The following is an 8,014-nucleotide window of genomic DNA, read 5'->3' as shown; positions in this document are numbered from 1 at the left end:
AGGTGATGCTGCTAACACTTGAGACGGAGAAAGGGGCTAGCTTGGGATTCGAGCTAGGAACTTATTTATGTTTTCTGTTATTTTATTGGATTTTTTTTGGAAATTGTAATAAGACTATTATTATAGCTTTAATTGATCCTTGGCGCTTTGAATATACTTTTGAATTTTCCCGTGTTTGGGATTATTAAAATTTTGATGACTGATGTTCTTTTCTTATTTAATTATTTTAAATAAGTAATTTCCACTAGGGATATTACAGTTACACTTAAGAGTTTATGTAAATTCGTAAGAGCCTTGTAAACTTGGATCGCAAACTTGAATCATAAACTCATAACAGTTTACTTTAGATAAAAGAAATATTAAAATATTTATAAGTAATGTAATAATTTTTTATTATATGATAATATAAATAATTTTTTTTATATTTTTTATTGAAATATTATTATTATTGGTTAATCATATTATATATTTTTAAGTACTTTTTATATTTTCCTAACTATTATTTACTATTATAATTTTAATTATATATATATATATATATATATATATATATATATATATATATATATATATATATATATATATATATATATATATATATATATATATACTATAACACAAAAAGTAAACAAACTTTGAGACCCAATGGCTTTGAGGCTTAAAACCCTAGCAAAAACACTACCTTACACTTAAACTTCATCTTCCGTGACTTCTACCTTCACAGGTGCAACAACCTAGAAAGGTCAGAGAGATAGAAAACATCATATGTGACCACTAGCACCACCATGACCACGAACACCACCGCAAATGCGGCCACACACGAATGTGATTGTGGCTACCAAAGACAACACGATGACGATCAGCAACCTGCGACCACGAAGAACACGAACACGAACCGTAACGCGAGTAGAAACTGGATTGTTTTGGGTTTAAAGAAAAACCATTCTTGACTTGCCAACTAAGTTGCGGCCTCGTGAGTTCAACCGAGTTCACCAATTTCAATCATGTTTGCTCCAAAAGCGAATTTGCTTCTAAGTCTACTTACCCAAGGTGAATTGAAACGTAAACTCGGACGAGTTAACTCGCGAGTTTCATAATCATGGTTGTGTGTGAGTATTATGGAAATAACCTCAAAGTTGGCAAAAACCCTATTACTAAAAACAGTCGTGGGATTTCACATTTTAGTCGGCATGTAAATGCATGTAGTAGTATTGCAAACTTAGATGTAGATATGAATCTTTATCTAGAAGGAAAGTTTGGGACATGAAAAATGAATCAAAAGACTTATCGTAAGTTGCTTGCGAGAGCCATAATTAAACATATTCCTCGTTATAATTTTTTTGAATTTGAAGAAGTTAGATAGTGGATAAATTACAATAAATCTAATGTTAACAAGAAATGTAAGAACATTGCTATTTTAGATATGGAAAAGGAATATATTGGAGAGATGGATTAAGTTATCCAAACCATGTCTAGGATTGCCAATAGATTTTTTTAGCCTATGATGTTTAGACTACAATTACTTCTTAGAGCTATATTTGCCTAACTACACACTTTGTTGATGAAAATTGAAAATTAAGAGGTAAGATTTTTAGCTTTTGTCTAATGAAATCATCACACACAGGTGTTGAACTAGAAAGTGTTGTATTTGATGGTCTAAAGCAATGGGAGTGTTGATAAGAATTTTTTCTCAATTACCTTAAACAATGTTTCTGCTAATAACATCTTGCAAGACATTTTAAAAGTCATCTTTGTGTTCATAGAAATTTATTATGTGAAGGTGAGTTTTTCCATGTACGATGTTGTGTTTAAACTCTTAATTTTATCATAGAAGTTTCCATGACTACTTCTCTTTTTAACTATTGATTGTTTTATTACCAATTAGTGTATGTTGTGTTTATGATAATGAAAGTAATTAGTGTATGACATACAATTATTTTGGTGAAATTTAAAGCAAATGTCAATTGATATCTCTATTTTTCTATAGTTTTTAAAGTGGTATATTTTGTTCATAGCTTAATAAAGAGATTTTTTTTACTTCTTCCAAATGTTTTTTTTCTTTTAGGCAACTTTGTATGAGGAATAATTCACATGTCTGGTCAGCCACAGAGGTCGTGATGTTGAACGGGAACAAGACGAAAAAGCAATGAAATAGTTAATTTTTCTTTTTGGTATGAACTTTCTTGTTTATTGACATATTGTGTTTAGTGATTCATAAGATCTATGTTCATACCTTCAAGGTTTTAAGAAAATACCTTAAATTCAAATTTTTTGTTAGATTTATACCATGGTGTTGGTTACAAATTAATAGCTTTGATTACTTATCCAGAAACTCATAGGGATATGAAGAATAATATTTAATATGTATTTTTATTGCATGTTCTTGAAGTTTAGAGAAGTTTACATCTGAAAGATTTCAAAAGGATTTCCATAATGAACTATTGGGTTTTTTACCCTTTTTGTTTCTCATATTGTGATGTTTTGTATGATTAGTAAAAATTTTCTTTTGATTATGGTTAGATTTTATTTGTATTTGATCTCTATTAATTCGGTTCATTTGGTCAATATCATCTATAATTGATCGATGGGGTATAATGTTAACCACGCTATTTTGATATTTGAAAAATGCTATAATTTGTTAAAATGTATTTCAAAATGCTACAATTATTCTATATTTTTATTATTTATTCTTAATTCATAATCTTTATGAGCATGGAACAAATATAATACTCGAGGCCTTCACAAAACAATGACATGATTCTTGCATTCAAAATGAATACTTTTTTATGTTAAAAACAAGGTCCATGGGCTGGTCCTAGCCCACAAAGCTTCTATGGGTATTTTAGTCCTATGGATTTTCTTTATCCCCAACAAATATGGATTAGGGCCAAATTGATAGGTATAAACAAATGTACCTCAACAAAATGTAATGATAACACTCAACTCAGCATGTTTAAAAGCCACGGAAGGGTGTCCCACAAAAGGAAATGTATGCGAAACATTCTCCAAATACATATAACATGCAATGTGCTTAATGAGAGATACGGAAAAAAAAGGTAACACATAATATCAATGTTATGCAATGATATCTGTAAGACCCGAGGAATTTAAATAATTATTTAATAAATGCAGGTAGTGAAAGCCTTTATGGGAATTAATGCTAACCTTCATGATGTGGAAAAGTACTAGCTCAAGTGGTTGAGAGTATTTTATCGTGGGAAAGGACTTGAGTTCAAGTCTTATGTATGCCATTTGTGTGTTATTTAATTTTATCATTTTCTTATTATATGTTTAGGTGTGATAAGAGAGTATAAACTTCTAGATTTATAAATGTTATCATGAACCCTGATTGGTTGAATTGGTTGTGCACTTGAATTGCAATTGTGTGGCTTAAGCAAAATAAGTTCTTTTTGCTAAACATCAGTTTGGTATACATGTGAAAGGTTATAAACCCTAGATGAAAAAGGGACAACCAAAAGGGAGCCGGGAAACCATCATGAAATAGCCATTGAATGGCAAGTAAAATCAACTTTATTGTCATTTTCGTTTTCTAACATTAATCACCATTAAGGGATAGCAAAAGGGTCTATTATGAGGGAGAGAGAATTGTTTTTAGGCTGCCATTAGTGTGCATCGTGGGAGGAAGGTATTTTGCATAGAGAACAGAGGAAATAGTGAGAAGAAGGCAGGAATTGTGGAAGAACCAAGGAGAACTCAAGGTTTTCAACTTTTAAGCAAGGAATCCAAGTTAGGGGAGTTCTTATTCGATGTTTTAACTTTTCTCGTATGAATATGCATTATATGGAATGATTGAAATGCATGATCTCTGACATTTTCGGATTTTTTTTTTCGCGTTTCTGGATTTTTCAAGAAACTGCCTAGTGGCACATGAACTGCCGCCAGGCAACACATGTGTTTGCACCCAGTTTTCTGGGTTTCCCTATAAACCGCCTGGTGGTCGAGGGTGACCCACCAGGCGACATATACTGTGTTGCCAGTTTCCTTATTTTAGTTGATTTGTCATTGGTGATGTGGTGTTTAAATTGGGTTTCTATTGTAAGTATACTATTGCCATGATGAATCATTATTTACAATTATTATTTGGTGGAAATTGCATGGATTCTTGAGTCAATTTGGGGAATGAGAGTTCCTGTTGGGGTGGTGATGAATAAGCATGAGTTCTATCAATGATTGATGCGTTGAATCTATAAAAAAGATGTTTATATAAACAAAGCAAGAACTTGTATGATGTGTGCGTGTTAAATTATGTTGGTGTGAAGGTGAGTACTATTGTTAGGGTGTTTGGGGGGTCACGAAGGGTACAAGAGTGATTTGTCAGAACCCAGATTGTTAAGCACCGCTTGGCGGAGCCTGGACTACCACCAGGTGACACCTCAGTGTAGCAAGATATCTTAAGTTTCATTTGTGTTGTGCATTATTGGATGTTTAACTGGTAAATTCATATGTATATGATTAAAATTGAGCAGGTAGATGAATGCGACATAATAAGGAATAAATGAGGTTAAAATAAGTGAAAGTTGTGAAGTGTGATATGGGTAGTGGCTGTCTTTAAATGTTTGGCTGCATGTGTTAAGCTATAATTCAGAATGTATGTTAATTTGGTAATAAGAGTGAGATTGATTTATATGTGCATTTTTCCCTAGACATGGTCATTGTGGTGGTGGTCTTGTTATTAAAGTTCTTGTGCAATATTGACTAAATTGTGGTGGCATGAGTTTATGTAAATATTGGACTGTATGACTATAAGACTTGGAGTATGTTCAATGCATGAGGCATGTTTAAAGCAGTGAATGAAGGAAAGTATGTGGGCATGATAATAATTGATTTGGCAACATGACTAAATGTGTGCATTGTAATATAGTTATAGAACTATGACTGGAAAACCATACTTGTGTTATAATTTGGTGTGTTGTGTGATTGAGGTCCCTTAGGACCTGTTCTAAATGCCAAAAACCAGTAACATTTGCACTACTGGTGTGGTGCTTGGCCGTAGTGTTGCTTTTGCCACGTGGAAGAGGTGCAGTAGAAGCCCGGAAGGGTGCATGGCGCCTGGGGGCGTGAGAGGCATGCCAGGCGGTCTGGAACCAAGTTCCGCCTAGTGACGTGAGAGGCACGCCAGGAGGTTTTGGGTGTAGAGATGGTTCGTGTGGATGATTCTACCCAACTTTGGATAAGTGTCATGATGCAATGTTTTGGTTGGGGGCCTAGTTATGAGTGTAACTTGTATTGGGGTAACACGTGACCATTCTAGGTTGTAACCTGGTGGTTTAGGAAGTCCAGTGGAGTGTGCGAGATCGTGACTTGTACGGTGAGGTTTCGGATGATTGCCTTCTTTAGTGCATCTGATTGAGTTTGGTAGTCTGGGGACAAATATAGACTTAAGTTCGTTTTGTGGAACTCCAATTGGTGTCGCAGATTGTGGTCGTGGCAATTTATTCCCGCCTGTTGACTATTAGGTGGTGGCCTGTAGTCGGAGGGGCGAGTGGACACTTGTGCAGCAAAGATCGATCAATGTACTCACTAAAGGGTGTAGAATTAAGAGACGTCTAACGTAAGGGTGGAGAGGCGAGGAACTGAGGGATGGGAAATGCTAACATGAATTATATATTTGCGATGTTTTAATTATGTCATGTTTGTATCTGTTTATTTTTATTTTGAGCTCACCCTATTTGTGTGTGTGTGGCGATGATCATGTAACTTGTTACATGGGAGCAGATGGTGATACAGGTGAGCATGTGGACGCATAGTGTCGAAATGGGGATCAACGATGGGAGTTTTTATAGTAGTTTTCTTCACAGAAGTTTATGGACTATTTTGTAATGATTTTATAAATCGTTTATATTTGTAATAATTGAACGTCGTGGACTTTTGTTATATTTGGCGCATTACACTAATTGTTTTAAATTTTCCTACTTTTTTTGGAAAAATAAATTATTAATAAATGAGGTTATTCATATATTATCTTAATTTTTGTTTTAAATAAATAATTTTCAACTAGGACGTTACATAATCAAACACAAATCACAGAAAATATCAAATATAAATTAAAGTGTTTTTCTAAAGCAAATTGAATACAAAAATTTAATACACATACACACACCATAATATAATATAATATAATATAATATAATATAATATATATATATATATATATATATATATATATATATATATATATACATATTATATATATATATATATACATATGTATATATACATATATACATGTATATATATATATACATGTATATATACATGTATATATATATACATGTATATATATATACATGTATATATGTATATATACATATGTATATATATATATACATATATACATGTATATATATATGTATATATATATATGTACATATATATGTATATATATATATATGTACATATGTATATATGTATATGTATATGTATGTATATATATATATGTATATATATATATATATATATATATATATATATATATATATATATATATATATATATATATATATATATATATATATATGTATTTTGATTAGAGGGGAAAGTTTTAACTAGAATTAATCAAGAAGGTACTTTAGTTAATTAGTTTTATGCAAGTATGGATATGAAAAAGTATAGTAATATTTAATTGAGAATGTACTTTGGTTAAATTTATTATGATTAATCTACAAAGTTTTTGTTTTGGATTGAGAATTTACTTTGGTTAATAGTAAGAACTCCAACAAATTAATTGAGAATTTACATTGATTAATTTGCAAATCTACAACAATAATTAATTGAGCATTAATCTTTAAATAACCGATGATGGATCTATTTTAAAAAAGTATTGGAATCAATCTATTTTTCTTTATCATTGTTTTTTTTTCTTTTTATGTTTTTCAAATTTTATTTCTTTATTCCTTATTTTATTTGATTAACTAGTTTGTATAGTTTTTATAACAACTAATTTGCCAAAAATCAATTCCGGGAGATGACTATGGGTTACTTTACCTTTTCTATTTATTTGACTACTTTGTGAACAATACTGAAGTTGTTATAGATAAGTAGTATTAATTTTACCGCGTCAATGACAACATTATCACACACCAAGATTACACTTTTGAACCAAGAAACACACCAAGATTTTTGACTAACAAAACAATCTAGCCTACAACCCTGTAAGAATCACACCCATAGACCTGGAATCACACCAGGTAAACAACTAGAGGCACAAGAACTACAAAACCTGATGTTGGCTCTCCCTAGCCAACCATACACGAGTTCTTCAAGTTATTCCCAAGCCAAAATGCCTCCAAGATCAACAAAGATCTTTGTAACACCCTAGGCGGATATTACTTGATAAATCAATAAAATATAAATTATGGAATTAAAATAATATATTGAAAGTTCCTAAGCGCGGAAAAAATTTAAAACTTATATCGCTAAAGTTCAAATATACTGAATCGTTCTTAATACAAGTCCATAATAAAGAAAAGCATCATAAAAACTTATTACAACATGTTTGTAAATAAAACTTGAAGTAAATTCCCCATGGTCTGCCCCGCTTTGTGTCTACACATCAACGTCTTCACCTATATTCAGATCTGCTTCTGCGTGATAAGTCACACGATCATCGCCAATCACAAACAGAAAGGGTGAACTGATAAAGAAAAACAACATAATTATTAAATAATGAAAGTTAATCCCCACCCAATCTATCTTAGTTAATTCTTAGTTCATCGACTCCTTGTTAATGTTCCACCCCAATCTCATAAGCTATATGCGAAAGATCCATTCACAAATTTGGTCTTTAGGGATTATCATGCTTCCACACTCCTACCCGCTTGTGGTCCAACACTACAGACCTCCTTACTTGTAGTTTAACTCTACGAACCTGCCTGCTCATAGTCCAACATGTGTGAATCCCTACTATGAACCTCCCCGCTCATAGCAGCCTCAAGTGTGAGCACGAAACATACGAACCTCCTTGCTCGTATCCCCAGACAAGAGTACAACCAAT

The sequence above is a fragment of the Vigna unguiculata genome, chromosome 11, assembly GCF_037176805.1.
Source record: "Vigna unguiculata cultivar grain cowpea cultivar isolate G323 ecotype 2 chromosome 11, ASM3717680v1, whole genome shotgun sequence".
In the NCBI taxonomy this organism is placed as follows: Eukaryota; Viridiplantae; Streptophyta; class Magnoliopsida; order Fabales; family Fabaceae; genus Vigna; species Vigna unguiculata.
Note: the sequence above shows the minus strand (reverse complement) of the source record.